General features: G+C 46.0%; 1 long non-coding RNA gene and 1 pseudogene across 3 annotated transcripts; both read right to left on the bottom strand.

The window, feature by feature from the left end:
* Positions 1-328: 328 nt before the first annotated feature.
* On the bottom strand, positions 329-17,058 carry LOC120656648 (annotated as a pseudogene).
* LOC120647355 lies at positions 6,461-7,986 on the bottom strand. Of its 3 annotated transcripts, none has more exons than XR_005664760.1 (7): positions 7,912-7,986; positions 7,560-7,658; positions 7,369-7,425; positions 7,224-7,268; positions 7,014-7,096; positions 6,866-6,916; positions 6,461-6,508 (listed from the first exon to the last, which is right to left on the bottom strand). It is a non-coding gene; the product is annotated as an uncharacterized LOC120647355 (long non-coding RNA). The 3 variants fall into 3 exon arrangements; XR_005664762.1 differs by having other exon boundaries at positions 7,608-7,658; XR_005664761.1 differs by having other exon boundaries at positions 6,464-6,520.
* Positions 17,059-17,899: the final 841 nt, after the last annotated feature.

Below are 17,899 nucleotides of genomic sequence, written 5' to 3'. Positions count from 1 at the left end.
ACATGTGGACTCAAAAATGAAGTTTGTGAGTAGATATAGGGACTAATTTTAGTAAAAATTATTTCAGTTGTCATAGATCTTTATAGCTCACCTGTAGCACCAGGTAGGTTTTCTTTCTTTGGAAACCGTTCGTTTGATTTAGTGTGACCGCAGACGTGTTTTAGTCAACAGCAAGATCATAATAGCACTAACCGAGAGTGATAGGGTCTTTTTTTTTACAACAGTAGTAGGTTATAAAGTCTTGGCCCAGTTGGAATTTGAAGTTTTTTTTGTTGCGCACCGGCCCGGCCCGGCCCAGCTTAGTGACTATGGATCGCCTGAAGTTAGCTCACACCTCGTCTCCTCCATTGAGCCCTCCCATCCGCAACATGGACTTGGCGAAGGCCCTGAAGAATGCCTCCTGCGACGCCGCGTACAGCGCCACCCACGCCCGCGTCTTGGGGTGCGTGAGCAGCGCCTCGTCGGAGGCGAGGAGGCCCCGCCCGCCTTGCAGCATCCGGTAGTAGGTGTTGTCGAAGGCCGCCGAGGTGGCATCCAGGCCGGAACCGGCGGCGCGGGCAGTGTTGTTGGCGGGGCACGCCCGGCGGAGGGAGGCTGCGAAGGAGGGGCTCAGGGAAGGGTCCTGCTGCGCCTTGTCATCGCCGGCGGCGGGGTGGATGCGGTCCTGGAAGGAGGAGCAGTGCGCGAAGCCCAGCGTGTGGCCGCCCGAGAGCACCGCCAGGTCCTTGGTGGAGAGCCCCCGGGCGTGGAAGGCCTGCTTCAGCTGCTCGAAGCTGGCCCTGGGCCCCGGCAGCGTCGACGTCTCGGCGGCCCACGGGCACGACCCACGACGGGCCACCGGACAGCGCGACGGCGTCCCTGGCTGCGAGCGCGAGGATGTCGGCGCAGGAGACGACGCCTGTCACTGTTGGAGAATGGTACATTGGTACCAGCACCTTAGTGCCGGTCCAACAAGAGCCGGCACTAACATGTATGAACCGTACAAAGCGGACACGTTAGTACCGGCTAGAAACTCCAGCCGGTACTAACGTGCCATCCCCCAACGGTCAGCCCGTCTGCCACAACGGTCAAAAGACACGTTAGTGCCGGCTGGGAATTCTAGCCGGCACTAACTTGGTCAATTGCATATTAGTGCCGGCTGGTAGTTCTAGCCGGCACTAAACGTACACACTTAGTGCCGGCTAAAGCCACCAACCGGCACTAACTTGCCCCGCATAAGCCAGGCACTCCTTCTTCCCCAGCCCGACCATTTCATTTGGCCGAGCTCCTCCTCTCTCTCATGGCGTGTTAGAGGGGAGGTGCTGCCCATTTCCCTCCAAATTTGTGAGGATTTCACCCATCCAAGTGCACCAAAAGTTAGTAGCTTCTTTCACTCTTCTTTCACGGTGTTTATTTTTTGTTTCATGCTTTCTAGATAAAGAAAATAGTGATTTTAGGGTTGAGGAAAAATGAGCATAATTTTCCGATTTGTTCATTAATTTGAGTAAAATAGAATCAATTTGTTACTTTTTAGAGAAGGTTTTCTAGATAGTTTGACTATGACACATTTAGAATGATTTTTTTGAATTATTTCAAGGGGACATGTATATATATGTTATTATGCAAAATTTTAAGGATTTTAAGGATGAGGGAAAATGGGCATGATTTATTAATTTGTTCATTAATTTGAGCAAGGTAGAATTGATTTGTTGCTTTTTAGAGAATGATTACTATATAGTTTGACTATCACACATTTAGAATGTTTTTTTTGAATTATTTCATGGTGACATGTGTATATGTTATTGTGCCAATTTATTTTGCTATTTAGTTTAAATTTACTAGATAGGTGGCCTATGACACATTTACATTTTTTTTGAATTACTTCATAGTAACCTGTTTTTACTTTTTAGGGATAATGAGCATGATTTTTTTTTAATTTGTACAGATGGACCGGCAATGGATGCACGAAAGCCGGAGCACCTCGGCGTGGATTCAGGGTTTAGATTCTTTTCTCAAGGCGGCAATGGCAAATAGGTCGCCAAAGGGTTTAATGTGTTGTCCATGCAGTATTTGCGAAAATAAAAAGGAATTCCGAAAAAGAGATACTCTATGGAATCACCTGGCCTTGAATGGTTTCATGAGTAACTATAGCCTTTGGACTAAACACGGCGAAGTTGGAGTTATGATGGAAGATAATGAAGAAGATGACGATGGCGATAACAATCTTCCAGATTGGGCATGGGTTCATGAAGCAGGTGGCTTTCAAGATGAACCAATGGACGAGGGTGAAACAAATGTTGCACAAGAGGAGCCACCTGACGAGCTAGGTCAGGCGTTGCTTGATGCACAGAAAGATAGTGAAACTGTGAAGGAGGCATTAAAGTTCGAGAAGATATTGGAGGATCACAAAAGGCCGTTGTTCCCTAATTGCAAACCGGAGCAAAAGAAGTTGGGTACCACGCTGGAGATGCTGAAATGGAAGGCAACTAATGGTGTAACCGATAAGGGATTTGGTGAGCTATTAAAGATTGTAAAGAACATGCTTCCTGAGGATAATGAACTGCCGTCAACAACATACGAAGCTAAAAAGATGGTTTGCCCTCTTGGATTGGACGTGCAGAAGATTCACGCATGTCCTAACGACTGCATCCTGTATCGCGGCGAATACGAGAACTTGGAAGCTTGTCCTGTTTGCAGCGCATTGCGGTATAAGATCAGGCGAGATGATCCAGGTGATGTTGATGGGCAGCCGGTAAAGAAGAGAGTTCCCGCAAAGTTGGTGGGGTACTTCCCTATAATACCACGTCTGAAGCGCTTTTTCAAAAACAAGGATAACGCCAAGTTGATGCGGTGGCACAAAGAAGACAGTAAGGAGGATCACATGATCAGACACCCAGCAGATGGGTCCCAGTGGAGAAACCTTAACCGAGAGTATCCTCAATTTGACAACGACCCAACGAATATAAGATTTGCTCTAAGTGCGGATGGAATGAATCCGTACGGTGAGTTTGGCAGCGCTCATAGTACATGGCCCGTGACCCTATGTATGTTCAACCTTCCTCCTTGGTTGTGTCTGAAGCGTAAGTTCATCGTGATGCCGGTGCTTATAGAAGGGCCAAAAGAACCTGGCAACGACATTGATGTGTTCCTGCAACCCTTAATGGATGATCTCTTACTACTCTGGAAAGAAGAAGGTGTACGTGTGTGGGATGAGTATAAACAGGAGTCCTTCAACCTCCGAGCATTGCTTTTTGTATGCATCAATGATTGGCCTGCACTTGCAAAACTTTCGGGACAGTCGAACATGGGATACATGGCCTGTACCCACTGTTATGACGAAACCGATAACATTTATTTGAAACACTGTAAGAAGTGCGTATACATGGGCCATCGTCGATTTCTTCCTACCAATCACCCCCTAAGAACCGAAGGGAAGCATTTCAAAGGAGTGCCCGAAACTCGTCCTAAGCCTCTATTCCGTAATGGAAAGCGTGTGTTCTCGATGATCAAGGATGTGAAGGTAGTATTTGGAAAGGGTCCCGGTAGCCAACCTGTTCCCAAGGATGACCAGGGACATGTTCCAATGTGGAAGAAGAAGTCTATATTGTGGAACCTACCTTATTGGCAAATCTTATAGGTTCGCAACGCAATTGATGTGATGCATCTGTCGAAGAATCTTTGCGTGAACCTACTAGGCTTTCTGGGAGTGTATGGTAGGTCAAAAGACACATTGGAAGCAAAGCGCGACATGCAGCAGCTAGCTGGACGACAAGGCTTGCAACCCGAGAAGAGAGACAAAGGATGCCACTATTTAAAACCTGTCAGCTATAATCTGAGCAAAGAGGAGAAGGAAAGTATGTTCGATTGCTTGAACAGTATCAAGGTCCCGTCTGGGTACTCCTCAAATATACAGGGCATAATAAATGTGAAAGAGAAGAAAATCCAAAACTTGAAGTCCCATGACTGCCACGTCCTGATGACACAATTACTTCCGGTTGTACTGAGGGGTGTTCTACCGGAAAATATGAGATTGGCAGTTGTAAAGCTTTGTGCATTCATGAATGAAATTTCGCAAAAAGCAATTAATCCAAATAATCTAATAAAGCTATAAAAAGACATTGTCGAATGTCTTGTCAGCTTCGAGATGGTCTTCCCACCTTCCTTCTTCAATATTATGACACACCTTCTAGTTCATATTGTGACAGAAATAACTATCTTGGGTCCTGTTTTTCTACACAATATGTTCCCTTTTGAGAGGTTCATGGCCGTATTGAAGAAGTACGTGCGCAAACGTTCTCGCCCAGAAGGATGCATTGCTAAGGGCTATGGAACAGAGGAGGTCATTGAGTTTTGCGTTGACTATCTTCCTGATCTCAATCCGATTGGGCTCCCCGTGTCACACCATGAGGGGCGACTAAAGGGAAAAGGCACACTAGGAAAGAAATGTAATATGAACATCTATTGTAGTGAATTCAGCCAAGCAAACTTCAAGGTTATTCAGAATTCATCCAAGGTGGCTCCATATATTGATGAGCACATGAATATTATACAGTCTGAAAATCCACAGAAGAATCTTGCTTGGATTACACGCCAACATATAAAAACTTTTGACGGTTGGTTCAGACGAAAATTATTGGGCAACAATACAGTTGATCAAGAACTTCAATGGCTGGCTAGGGGACCATCAATCACTGTCCAGCAATACCAAGGGTACGAAATAAATGGGTATACATTTTATACGAGAGCTCAAGACAAAAAAAGCACCAACCAAAACAGTGGTGTCCGTATGTGTATAGTAAACAGTAATGGAGAAAAGAACAACTACTATGGTGTCATAGAAGAGATATGGGAACTTGAATATGGACCCATAGTTGTCCCTTTATTTCGTTGTGAATGGGTGGCTGGAGGAGGCGTAACGAAGGACCGGTATGGGATGACCATAGTTGACTTTAAAAAGATTGGATATAAAGATGAACCATTCGTTCTAGCCAAGGATGTGACACAAGTGTTCTATGTGAAGGACATGTCGAGCAAACCAAAGAAGAAGTTGGATAAGACGCCTGAAGCAGACAAGGCTGGAAATGAGCCAAAACGGCACATAGTTCTTCCCGGAAAAAGAAAAGTAGTTGGAGTTGAGGATATTTCAGACAATTCGGAAGATTATGACCAGATTGATAACATTCCTCCATTCTCAGTTGACGTTGACCCTAGCATCCTCTTATCCAAAGAGGACACACCTTACTTACGTTGTGATCACGCTCAAGGCACTTTCATCAAAAGGAAGATTATCAATGTTCCAGTAGATAATAATAATGAGTAGTAGTTTTATATAATTTATATATTGATTTCTCTCAATCAGTGATGTAATGTAACGCACCGCGTCGTATTTGTCTCAATTCTCGATACTATTCGTCCAATTAGAACACAATATCATCTTCAGATAATATTATATTTTTGCATGATATAAATATTATTTACTTTCACTAATTTTGCATTACTAGGAGTGTTGAAACATTAAATTATAAACAAATAATCAAGTAATTTGCGAATTGATTACATCATTGTATAGGCTATTACTGAAAAGACTTTTGAATATTTTTGCATGGATCAAACTGAATTTTTTTTGATTTATTACGAATAATAGAAGCATACTAACATATAAACTCTATAAGCTACACATAATTGATAATGGTAGCATATTTGTTAATTTACTTCAATTGCTATTATTATTGTGTAGATATAATTACTATAATTATTGTTCAGCTTAAAAAATTAAGATATAAATTTTTGTTATATTATTCTAATTATTAAGTTTGTTATGAATAAATTTAACAATATTATAAAATTTAGTGTAAATGGGAACTGACTGGCCATTTTTCATGGAACACGTTAGTGCCGGCTAGCCTTACCAGCCGGCACTAACGTGCCCTCGTGACGTCAGATTGGCACGTTAGTGCCGGCTAGCCTAGCCGGCACTAAACTGCGAAAGTTAGTGCCGGCTAGGATTACTAGCCGGCACTAACGTGCCAATCTGACGTCACGAGGGCACGTTAGTGCCGGCTGGTAAGGCTAGCCGGCACTAACCGAGCCATCCCCCGCCCAACAAATTACCCCCTTCGCCATATTTTTCACATCGCCCAACAAACCCGCCCGCGTGCGCCGCCGCCTTCTTCCCCGGCCGCCTTCTTCCTCGCCCGCGCCGCCGCGCACCTCGGCGTCCTCGCCGCACGGTCCGTGCAGCCGCCCCTCGAGGTCATCCCCCGCCGTCGCGGCCGCCCGGCTGCCCCCACCGCCCCCCGACCACGCCGCCCCTGTCTCCGCCGCCGCGCGCCTCGTCGTCCTCGCGCGCGGCCCGTTTCGCGCAGCCCGGCTGCCCCCGCCGCCCCGACCACGTTGTACCTGCCCCGCCGCCGCGCACCTCGTCGACGTCCTCGCGCGCGGCCCGTTCCGCGCAGCCCGGCCGCCCAGCTCTGCCCCTGGCTGCCTCGAGGTCCTCCCCTGCCGTCAAGTGGACCTTCTACCGCTACTCCTGCAAAAGCTCCTGCAACTCCGGTGAGTATATTCGTATATTTGATTTGGTTGCTCTAGCTTTCATTTTGTCAGTGTCGTTCTTCTAGGTTCCAATGAAACAATACTTGGGCTGAAACAATCAGTTACATTCCATATTTGGTAGTCTTTTTTTATGCATTGGAACATTAGTACAAAAATATGGACTGCTATGGCTTAATTGTCTTCTGGGAACATAAATACAAAGGAATGCGCCATATATTGGAAACATCATACAACGTGACAATATAGGTCAAAGTATGAAATTCCTGGAATTCCTGGAATTATTAGTTGCTAAAGAGTATGAAATTTTGTATAGGTCAAAGTGCAGTGTCCTTACCGGCACATGGCAGAACTGGGAGAGTTTCTCCTTCACATTATCCTCCAATTCCTGTTAAGACACAGTTTCAGTTTATAAGTAGTGCTCAGCAAGGTTGACTCATAGTCTACCAAGATGGTGTGCAAAAATAATTAGTTTGATGATTAACCTTTGTACTGCGGCAAGCTAAAATATTTGGGGTGAGCCAAGTCCCCTTAAAGCACGTACACTATGCTGAGTCGGCTTTGTTTTCTGCAGGAGCAAACAACACATATAGAGACTTAAGGTCAGTGGGCCCAAGCAGATTTGTCCAAACAATAACATGTAAATCTTATGATTAGTAACTAGACAGTGGGACATAGCTAATGGCCAAATATACCTGCTCACCAACGACATTAAGAACTGGAACAAGACTAACATGCACCTGTCAAACGTCAAACAAAAATAATGTAGAAGTGAGACCATCACTCCTGCTTACTCACTGAAGATGGACACTGTATGCATCAGACTGTGAAGCTTCTCACCAACACGATAGGAGAATTGACCCAAAACTTCGATAAAAGGCATAGATTCAATATCCCCTGAAGATGTTCAAAATGCAATCAAACAACAGGTAAACCAGCTCTAAAATGCTAAAGGGAACAACTATAAACAAATAAAAAATATTTTTTTGGAGGTGATCAGTACTAGAAAAAAGAATAAAGGCAGAAGTTACCCAGACAGATGAAACAAAATCAAGTCCGCATCACGTGATCCAAAATACCTGGACAGTCTTTCCCAAGTATTCCCCCTTCCTCTCCTTGTCAATTACAGACTGGCATAAACCACAAAATTATAATTTATAAATAAGAAAAGTCAGAGTAGCTTTTTATGCAGGGAAGAGGAACTGTATGTACAGAATCACAAATGTGACATGTTCGTTCTTATTATCTAGATATAATTGCATCTGATGAACTTGATATTAGAACAATAACTTCAGGATTAACAGAACGACACTATCCTAGCAACTAAGCAAGGTACTACACATATTATGGCACCAATGTTTGAATGCAGAAGGAAAAAAAAACCTGAAAATGTGAAGCAACTGTTGCAACTCAGAGTCACCGGGAAAGAGAGCTTGTCTTCTGACTATTTCAGCTGCATTAAAAAGTTATGAACATCACAATCGGGTAAAGGTTTTCCGTATAGATGTGGAACCCTTCAAAATACATCATCTCTTAATTAAGAGCAAGGTCAAATTTTAAGTGTAAGGACATAAATTCAAAGATGATGTGGACAATATAGATTCTGGCGCAGTATTAAGATTCTTGTACAAGGACATTGGTTACTGCATTTTTTACCCAAACATTGTACATATAATTGTAACACCCCGGTGTTAGTTTTGGCAGTAATATCGTGTTTAATCGTTAATCGTGTTCTAACCGCATCATCAGCGCTAATCGTGTTCGCAGAGTAAACATCTGCTTAGCGATGTTCGATCTCGTTTTTGTCACTGATCCGGGCTTCAAATCAATTTTCGCCCAAAACGAAAGCTGTAGACCTTCTTTTTTCTCTACAACTTTTATTTTGGCCAAAATTCAAGTTTCAGCACGAAATTTAAAGAAAATCTTTAATTTTGCTTTGATTAGGACATTTTCAAATGCACCCAAGTTTTGAAATTTTATCTTTCAAACCTTAGTTCAAATGAAAAAGTGCCTGAAACAAAAGTTGGAGATCTCAAAATTTTGAACAACTTTCGTGTTCAAAAGTTTTTCATTTGAGGCCAAGAACAAGGAGAAAAACTAAATTTACAAACTGGAATATGAAACTTTGAGCTATTTACAGAAATGCCATTGCTACATATCCTCCTCTGCTCATCGCTCGACACGCCGCCGGAGCCGTCGCCGCTCTTCGACGTCCGTGTCCACGCGTCGCGCCGACGAACCTCGCCCGTCGTGCTCACGCACCGTCCATATCCGCACGGAGTCGTGCCCGTTTTCGCCTCCCCGTTCCCCTTTCCTCACCCCTGTGGAGCACGCAGCCGAGCCGAGCACGAGCAGGCCATCGCCGGCGTCCTCCGGCCGTCCTCCGCCGCCGTTCTTCGCGCAACAAGCCACCCAGAGCCGCCCCACATCACCCCGCGTCTCCTCCGCCCCTTTTCCGAGCTCGATCGACCCTCTGCTGGGCCGAATCGACCCCTGCGCCGCCGTCCACCATCGCCGTCTCCGTAGAAGTCTCGCCCTCGCCGTCGACGACCCCCTTCCGGCCTCCCTCCGCTCCAACCGAGTCTACGGTGAGCTTCTCTGCGCGCCCCTATTCCTTCCCGACCACTTCCCTGGCCGAATCTCGCGCCACCGGTGAGCCGTCGCGCCGCCGTGCCCGCCCGCTGTCGCCGCGCGCACGCCGCAGGACGCCTCTGCGCGGGCCCCCGCAGCGCTGTCGCGCGCCCTGGCCCCGCTCAGCTGCTCTAGCCGCCGTGCCGCCTTACCCCGCGGCCACCGCCTTCTGCGCCGGCCAGAACGCCGCCGCAAGCCGCCGCGCCATGGGCGCCGCCGCCCCTGCTTCCGCGGAGCCCCCTGCTCCACCCACTCTCGGCCCGAACTAAACCGCCCCGAGCCCCCCCTCGAGCCAAGGAAGCTCCTCGACCCGACGCCGGCCACCCACGGTCACCGGAGCGCCGCCGCCAGCGTAAACCACCGCCGCCCGCCCCTGCTCGCCGCGGGCAAGCCGCGTCCGGCCGTCCCCAAGCCGATTCGACCCACCACAACGTCGCTCTCGACCTCCCCGAGCTATTCCCCTCCTTCCCCCTCGTCGGCGGCGACCGCCGTCGCCGGAACCGGCCGGCGCCGCCATCCCAGCGCCGCCTCCTCTGTTTTGGCCGGCCAGGGACCCGATTGCTTGATTGCAAAAGTTTCAGGGACCCATCTGCAATATCTAGTTTTCTTTTCAATTGTTGCTGTGAACTTCTAAATTCAATTAAAAATCATAGAAAAATCAGAAAAATGCAAACCAAATTTTGTTAGGTTTCTAAAATCGAGATCTTCAAAAGAAAAATACTTGTGCATGGGAAATGTCACTTTTGCCCCTGCTAAAATTCGGGTTGTATTTAATCTAGTTTATTTAATACCGGTTGTTTCGTTGCTCTAAAAATTATGAAATTTATTCAGTAGATTATTCTTTGTATGTGTAGTCCACTGAAAAATTTCCAGGTGCAGGGCCTATGTGTATCTTTGTGGATCTATTGTTGTTTGATTTCCTTTTCTAGAGTTAAAGTAAATACTTTTATATGTCAATAAATGTTGGTAAGTTATTTATGCACTCCTTATCAGTAGTGTTTCATGATAGAAAAGTCGTGATACTAGATCGTTGCGGTTTATTAAGTTTTTGTGTTTAGCTAGTTCCTAGCTTTAGTCTTTCTTTATTTTCACCATGGCTAAGCAATGCCTTAATGCTTCTCTTTGTTTGTGGTGTACCTAGCCTTCTTAATGCAAGTTTAAGTAGTGTTGTTGAAAGGAAACACTTCAGGCTAAGCTCAGTCGGAAATTAAACCTGCCAAGCAACACCAAGTCGTTCCCTTTATCGCTAGTTCTTCATGATTATTCGTTAAAGGATTGCCAGTCATATCTTCTTTTACTCGTATTGCATTGCCTCCTGAGTACCTTGCACCGTTGTAACTCCTGCATGGCATCTTTTCAATGTGTAGACGTCACGAACGAAGCGGCTTACGAGCTGGTTGCTGAGCCGGTCCAGGAGCCGCAAGCGGGAGAACAGCAGGAGGACGCAGTCAAGCACGCTCCCGAAGAAGCCACTAACCCCGCTGACCTGCAAGGCAAGCCCCGGAGCATATCCCTTATTTTAATTACTCCATGTTATATTTAAAGTATGGTGCATTTACGTTCAAGGAATTGATTGGAACCATAGATGCATAATCTTGAATACCCAGTGTCCTTACTAGGGTAGGTATCGCTAGCACTGCTAGGCTTAAGTAAACTCGGTAGAAGACGGGTGAATTCCTATCACCCGCGAGATATAGGGTTGTTACTTCAGGCAGTGTTGTCCAAAAATAAGGCAATGAGAAGGAAATTGGAGACCGGGCGGAGGGAAAGTTGGACATGATATTTGCATAAAGAAAGTTGAGTCTCCGCCTGTGTCGATTGAGGACCGTTCCGTTGTTGGCCCTTTGACTGAGGATTGAACAGTACTAACCACATACCGGAAGTAGGAGGTAGTCGAAACCGGTGAGCTGTGTACCACTTTACAGCGGTGATTTGAATTCCGTCATGCTACGCTGGGCGTGGGAGTTGGCGGGTGTTGGATAGGATGCCGCCTCCGGGTTCTCCGGGAGTTCACTGCGAGGGGCCCATCACCTGGGTTTTAGCAGGCGTAGTTCAAATGCCGTGGTAATGTGGAAACAGTTGACGCATGGCCCGACGGGGCTTACATGTGTCGTGTGAGTTATGTCCACCTTGCAAGGTTAAATCGGATCGATTCGCCGTGACTCGCGGATAGGAGAGCCTTGGTCAATGCGTCACATCGTAGTAAAGATTGAAAGGACAGAAAGAGAAAAGTTGGACTTTTGTTGATATTCTTGAAAAGATAATATGATTAACCATGTGTGCTCTAAAGAATTAGGCAAACCTAGTTTCTAGATATCAACACAATTGGAGCTAAAATATTGAAAGTAAGGATCCAGTTTTAGTAGCTTTTCAGCAAAATAACCCAGAGCCAAAGAGCTGTGCATGTCTAGGTAATGGGCTAAGTATACCCATAGACGGGTAAGCCTTGCTGAGTATTAGAATACTCAGGGTTTGGTTGTAACCCTTCCGAGCAGGTTGTATTCCGGAAGACTTCGAGGAAATCAATGCGTCCTGGAGTGGTCAGCCTCTTCCTCCAAGTTGGATGGTCGAGTGGGTTCCGTCTTCTCCGTGAAGTGAAGGCAGGTGAGCCTCACATCAGTGGGCAAGATGTGAAGTTCGTCTTTCGGTCATCGACGTTATTTATCGTACTGTATTTGGAAGCTTGTTTCAAACCTGTTTGTATTTTCCGCTGCGTTTGAACTCTGTATTCGAAATGTAACTCTGGCTTATAAAACTTTATTGTAAATTAATTTGGGGACTTTTGTTTAACTCTAGTTGTAAGTTTGTTTGAAAACTTTTGTTGCTTATAATCACCTGTGCTCATATTCTGGCGAGAGTTCCTGTGCAATCGATCCTGGTTAAAGCAGGCAGTCTGAGTGTACTGGTGAAGTGCAGTAGCGGAGGATTAAGTTAAATGGTTAATTAGTGCACTTGATCAGTATTATTTGGACTGTTCTGTGACAATAATGCATCAATTATTCAGTACAAGACAAGGTAATTGGCCATCAAGACTCAAAAAGGGAACATGCATACCAAACATATAAATTTCTCTTTCCAGTTCCATTCTATTTCTGAATTTACAGGATATAGGAATCATAAGGAAGAAACAAGATAATCTTTGATTTAATAGATGCTTTGTAACCTCATATAGTATGTGGCTTGCTGTTTTTTTATTGTTTCAGGTAGTGGAAATGGATCCTACGGACAACCAAGACGAGTTAATGCACGAGCTCATTCGTGGTAGTACTGGGCACATAGCTCCAGAGTTTGATGAGGACGAGAACGATGGCAGCCAATTTTTAAACTTGCATTATCATGGCGACGAGGAGCAAGATATTAGTGGGGAGGAAGAAGGAAATGTCGAGGAAGCCGAGGTATAAAAGTTTAGTGATTCTTTCAGGCATCAGGATAAACGTTGTGTCAATATATATGTTAGGAGCAAGATATTGTTTGTGACACATGCGACCCAGCTGCGAACTATTTGTGTTATGTTGCTAGCTTTGTTGATGATTTCAGTCCTTGTGTAAGGAGTCGTGCTCCAGCTAAAAATTCTTATGAATGTTTCAGTCAATAAGTTACCTAATATCATGATAATTTTTGATCTGGAACCCTTGCTTGCGGGTTATGAAGGTTACACATACCTGCCGCGACGTCCACTAGTTGCTAGCAACCCGCTTGATAAATTTGCGATTCTTTCAGGCATCAGGATCGACGAAGCCTAAACGGAAACGTGGCTCCAAGAGGAAGATGGTAGGATGTACGACCATCACGGAGATCAACGAAGCAACCGGCGAGCCACTAGCTCCTGGTCAAATTAAGACAACATTTGTAAATCAATTGGGATATCTTGTTAGGGAATCCGTCCCCATAAAGTATAAGCTTTGGAAGAGAAATAAAGTCTCTGATCGACCTGAAGATATCGTGCCAGATTCAGAGAAAGATTTGTTATGGAAAGAGGTGTCGTTGCACTTCAACTTTCTCCCAGGCAAAGCTGACAAAATAAAGGGATGGGCATTTAAGAAGATGGCAATTCAGTTCGCCTCGTTCAAGAAAAAATTGGTGGCAAACTTTGTCAACAAGGGCCTCACACCAGATTTTGATAAAGTCTGGAAGAAGCAACGAGAGTGGTGGAATGAATTCGTGAATTATAAGCATAGTGCTGACAGCATGGCAGCCTCGATTCAAGGCAAAATGAATGCTAGCAAAAAGAAAAACTTCCATAGACTTGGGCCCGGAGGTTATAAGGTTGCCATTCCGAAATGGGAAAAGATGGAAAATAATTTAATTGTAAAAGGAATAGTACCGCAAACCTTGAGTTGGCCCAAACGAGCAAGGTATTACTTCTATGCTCATGGAGGCACACTAGACCCCGACACTGGAATGTTTGTGACTAGCGACGTACTAAGAGAGGCTGCCCAAAGACTCGAGGACGCAATGAGGCGTACCGAAGAAGGAACCTTCCAGCCCAACAGAGAGAATGACGAGCTGACTTACGCTCTTGGGAATGCGGAACACACTGGACGGACCCGAGGCGTGGGCGTAGTTCCATGGAAATATGGCTTTTTCGGAGATCTCGAAACCTACCAAAGCCGATGCAGAAGCAAGGCAGTAGTGGCTGAGAAGATTCATAGCCTAGAAAACCGGATAATGTCACTTGAGGCAGCAGTTGGGCAACGCTCGGACCAACCAGCTGCCAATGTGGAGATCAGCCCCTCTTCTCAGCGTCGTAGCAGTGTTGCTTCCACGGAGCACCCTAATTTGGGTGCCGACAGGCCGAGAGACCCCATTGACGACATCACCGTTAGGACCCAATGTGAGCTTCTGGTTCTTTATGGGAAAAAGCTTAAAGTTTGTGCTGAGGGTTATGCGGAAGTCCAAGAACAGGGCGGGACAATACATTGCCAGCCGATTCCTGAAGGATTCGCCAGAGTCTTTGTTGACCGAATTACTGAAGAACGCTGGGAAGACATGGACCTCCCGATCCCTATAAGTCCTGAAGAAACAGAACTACAACATGCCGTACACACATGGATCGTGTGGCCAAAGCGCGACATAAGATTGGTGCAAGCAGACACAGATTCCGCTCGGTGCTCAAGGCAAAGATCACCAACGCCAGCTGACAGGAATCCTAGTGTTGGCCCACCTTCTCCACCGCCTGCACGGGACCCCAGCATGGATCCGCCATCACCAGCCGCACAAAGTGAGCCAATTCCGGCATCATCACAGGCCGCACAACAGAATCAGAGTCAGCGACAGAAGGCATACACGGTACCTTCGATCCAGCCATCTCAAAAGCAGCAAAGAAAGAAGAAAAAGAAGGTTCCAGAAGAGGAAGAGGCAGAAGAATCGTTTCAAACCTTCTTGCTGAAGCGCAAGCTACTGAGGGAGGCTGCGAACAAGAAGCCAGAAATAGATCCGGTTGCAAAGGCACACTTTGTTAAACACTTCATTAAATATCCCACCAAGGAGAAAGAAAGAGAGTCGGATTATGATCGGCAGATCAGAAAGTGCTACAGCAACCCCAAGAATCGCCTGATTAATGCAAAGACCGTTCCCCAGCTCGGAGAGCAGTCCAAACAATCGATCCCTCCGTTGATAGTGCCGCATGAAGACTGTCCCGATGAATCAAGAGATCCGTTGACCATGGCTGGGATGATATTGCAAACTGATCTAACAAGGGCTCAATTGCTTGGGGAGGCCCTACAGAATGCCCGCGGCAGGAAAAAATTTGTACTTGGTGAACCTTTGATATGGCCAGAGTTGCTACCATTCCTACCAACGAGAATGGCCGAGTTACACAAATGGTATGCCGTGCAATCTAAAGCTAGTAAATTAGAGATGTTCCCAGCTCGGATTAAAGATGAGCATTTCTGGCGGGGGGCAGATGATGTATATATCGAGTTTGCATCACTCTACGATTTATACCATCAAGATGCCCTTCACAAGTCCCTCGTCAGTGTATGGTGCATGTAAGTATTGTCTCTCGTTTCATTATTTTAGCCTTGTGTGTTGACTGATCCCCGTTTTTCTTGTGTCCCGTAGGTCAAAAATTCAAATTTGCCGAAAGATGAACTTCCATAACGTCGGGTTCTTCGACCCCGATATTATACACGAGAAATCGCTAGCGCTAAATCCTGGAGACATAGTCAATGTTATATACAGGGGGTTGCGTAAAAATAGCATGTGTCCCTTCATTCTCTTGCCATACAACCATCAGTGAGTCGTTCTTTGTTAGACTTTTTTTTCAATCCCTTCGTATTAATAATACTATTTAATAACTATTATAATCAACATTAATTGGTTATGCGTATGTATATGCACAGCTTTCATTGGATATTGCTTTGTATTCGGATTGAGGAGCACAAGGTCTTGGTGTACGACTCGTTAAGGCAAGATAAATCAAAGTACCAAGATATCATCGAGGTGGTAAATACTGCATGGGGTCGCTACCTCCACAAACACATAGGCTTGCCCATAGGTGAAATCGAGCCTCTTCATTGGGTGACTGATTTTCCGGTATGAATATACTCTCGCTACTAATGTCATTCGCAATAAACATCAAAAAAATTATATATCGTAACCCACGTTTGTCCATAGTGTTGGAGACAGGACCAAGGAAACAACTTATGTGGATACTACGTATGCGAGTGGATCAACTCTTTTGCAAGTGAAAAAAGGCAAATGACAGTGGAGGCATTCAATGTACGTGAGCACAATCACATCTGCTCATTATTTTAATTCATTATTTTTTATTCTCATGTTTTTATCGAAAAATGTGACAGCGTTGGCAGATGAAAGAAGAACTCATTGAAATCGCTCGGATCAGGGCAATTCAAGAAGCTATATGCGGATTTCTACTCGATGAAGTCATAAATCCTAAGGGCGAATTTCATGGCGATCTCCGTCTAAGCGTCGCCCAAGAAGATCCGACGACGAGGAAGCTGATACGCTATTATAGTTGATGTGCGCAATAATTTGTAATATCTCATGTACTTTTGAATTCCTAAGTGTTCCATACATGACAAATATATATATATAAATATATAATGTTAGTGTAATATTCTGTTCTAATAATACTGTGCAATGCAAAGAGTACGACTATGTAGTCACATACGCTAGAAATACGCATAGCCATACGTATAAAAACGAAAAGAAAAGAAACAAAAAGAAGAAAAAACATTTAGTGCCGGCTAGTAATATCAGCCGGCACTAACCTTGCTGTCAGGACTCGGGCGGGGGCGGGCACGTTAGTGCCGGCTGGTATTACGGACCGGCACTAACATACGCACATTAGTGCCGGTCAGAGTAGCCGGGACTAACGTCTGTCACGTTAGTGCCGGCCATTTAGTGCCGGCCACAGGGACTGGCACTAAACCGTTTTGTGACCGGCACTAATGTGCCGTTCTCCAACGGTGTGGGCAGAGCGCCTCGAGGGCCGCCTTGGCGTTGTCGATGACATAGAAGGCGTGGAGCGAGACGTTGGGCGGGCCGTCCTTCTCGGTTGTCACGTTGGCCGTGGAGTCAAGGAGAACGGAGGCGTCGCAGCCCTGGCGGCGGCCATGCGAGCATGTCGATCGATCGATATATATACATGGAAGGGAAAGTAGCAGAAATTAAAGATGCAATGGGCAATGGCAATGGCAATGCAATGCTTACCCTGACGAAGCAGTCGTGGAAATGCATGCGCAGGAGCCCCGCCGCCACGGTGCGGTCCTTGGACATCGCCTAGCGAACGGCCGCCGTCACCGCCGCCTCCGCGTCCGGGCACCTCTCCTCGTACAGGTCCAGGCTCAGCGCCTCGGCGCCGCCCAACACCAGCAGCGCCGCCGCGGCGACGAGCAGCGCGGCCTCCCTTGTTCTTGCCGCTGCTGCTGCCATCAATGGATGGATCTGTTCTGTGGATCGAGTGAAGTAAGTGATGCCGTGCAAAAGCAAAAGCAGACGAGCTGCAACTACTGAACTAGCTAGTAGCTACATGTAGTAGTAGTATATTGTCCTGTTTAGATTTTTACCCGTAAATCTCGTAAACGCAAAAAAAACATCACATCGAATGTTTTGACACATGTATAAAGTACTAAATAAAGTCTATTTACAAAAATTTTTGCATGGATGGGCTGTAAATCGCGAGATCACTACTACAGAATATGTCTTTCTTCCAGGCCATTTGTCCCGGTTGCTTTTGGGCCCGGGACAATAGATGCCTTTTGTCCCGGGTCCAACGGCTAGCCAGGCCAGCGGGGGACAGGGGCCTTTTCATCCCGGTTGGAGGCACCAACCGGGACAAAAGGACCCCCTTTTGTCCCGGTTGGTGGCTCCAACCGGGACAAAAGGCTCTGGACATTTAGTCTCGGGTGGTAACACCAACCGGGAAAAAAGACCCCCTTTTGTCCCGATTGGTGGCTCCAATCCGGATAAAAGGGTCCTTCACGTGTTAGTTTAATAGGAATGTATTCATTCTAAAGTCACATGTAGTGCGTAGGTGGGGTGGTAAAGAAATTACATGCGAGGCAAGACATCTCGAGTTCGAGTTTTGAGTTACACAGAATATTTTTTTACGTTACACATGGCCTTTAGTCCCGGTTATTTCACCCGGGACTAAAGGGTCCGGGCCTTTTGTCCCGGCTTCATTGTCCCAGTTCCAAAACCGGGATGGAAGGGGGATTTGGAACAGTGACAAAAGCTTGTTTCTGTAGTAGTGGACGAATCTAATGAGCCTACT

Source organism: Panicum virgatum, chromosome 1K (assembly GCF_016808335.1).
Source record: "Panicum virgatum strain AP13 chromosome 1K, P.virgatum_v5, whole genome shotgun sequence".
Lineage (NCBI taxonomy): Eukaryota > Viridiplantae > Streptophyta > Magnoliopsida > Poales > Poaceae > Panicum > Panicum virgatum.
Note: the sequence above shows the minus strand (reverse complement) of the source record. Positions and strands in the feature narration are given on the sequence as shown.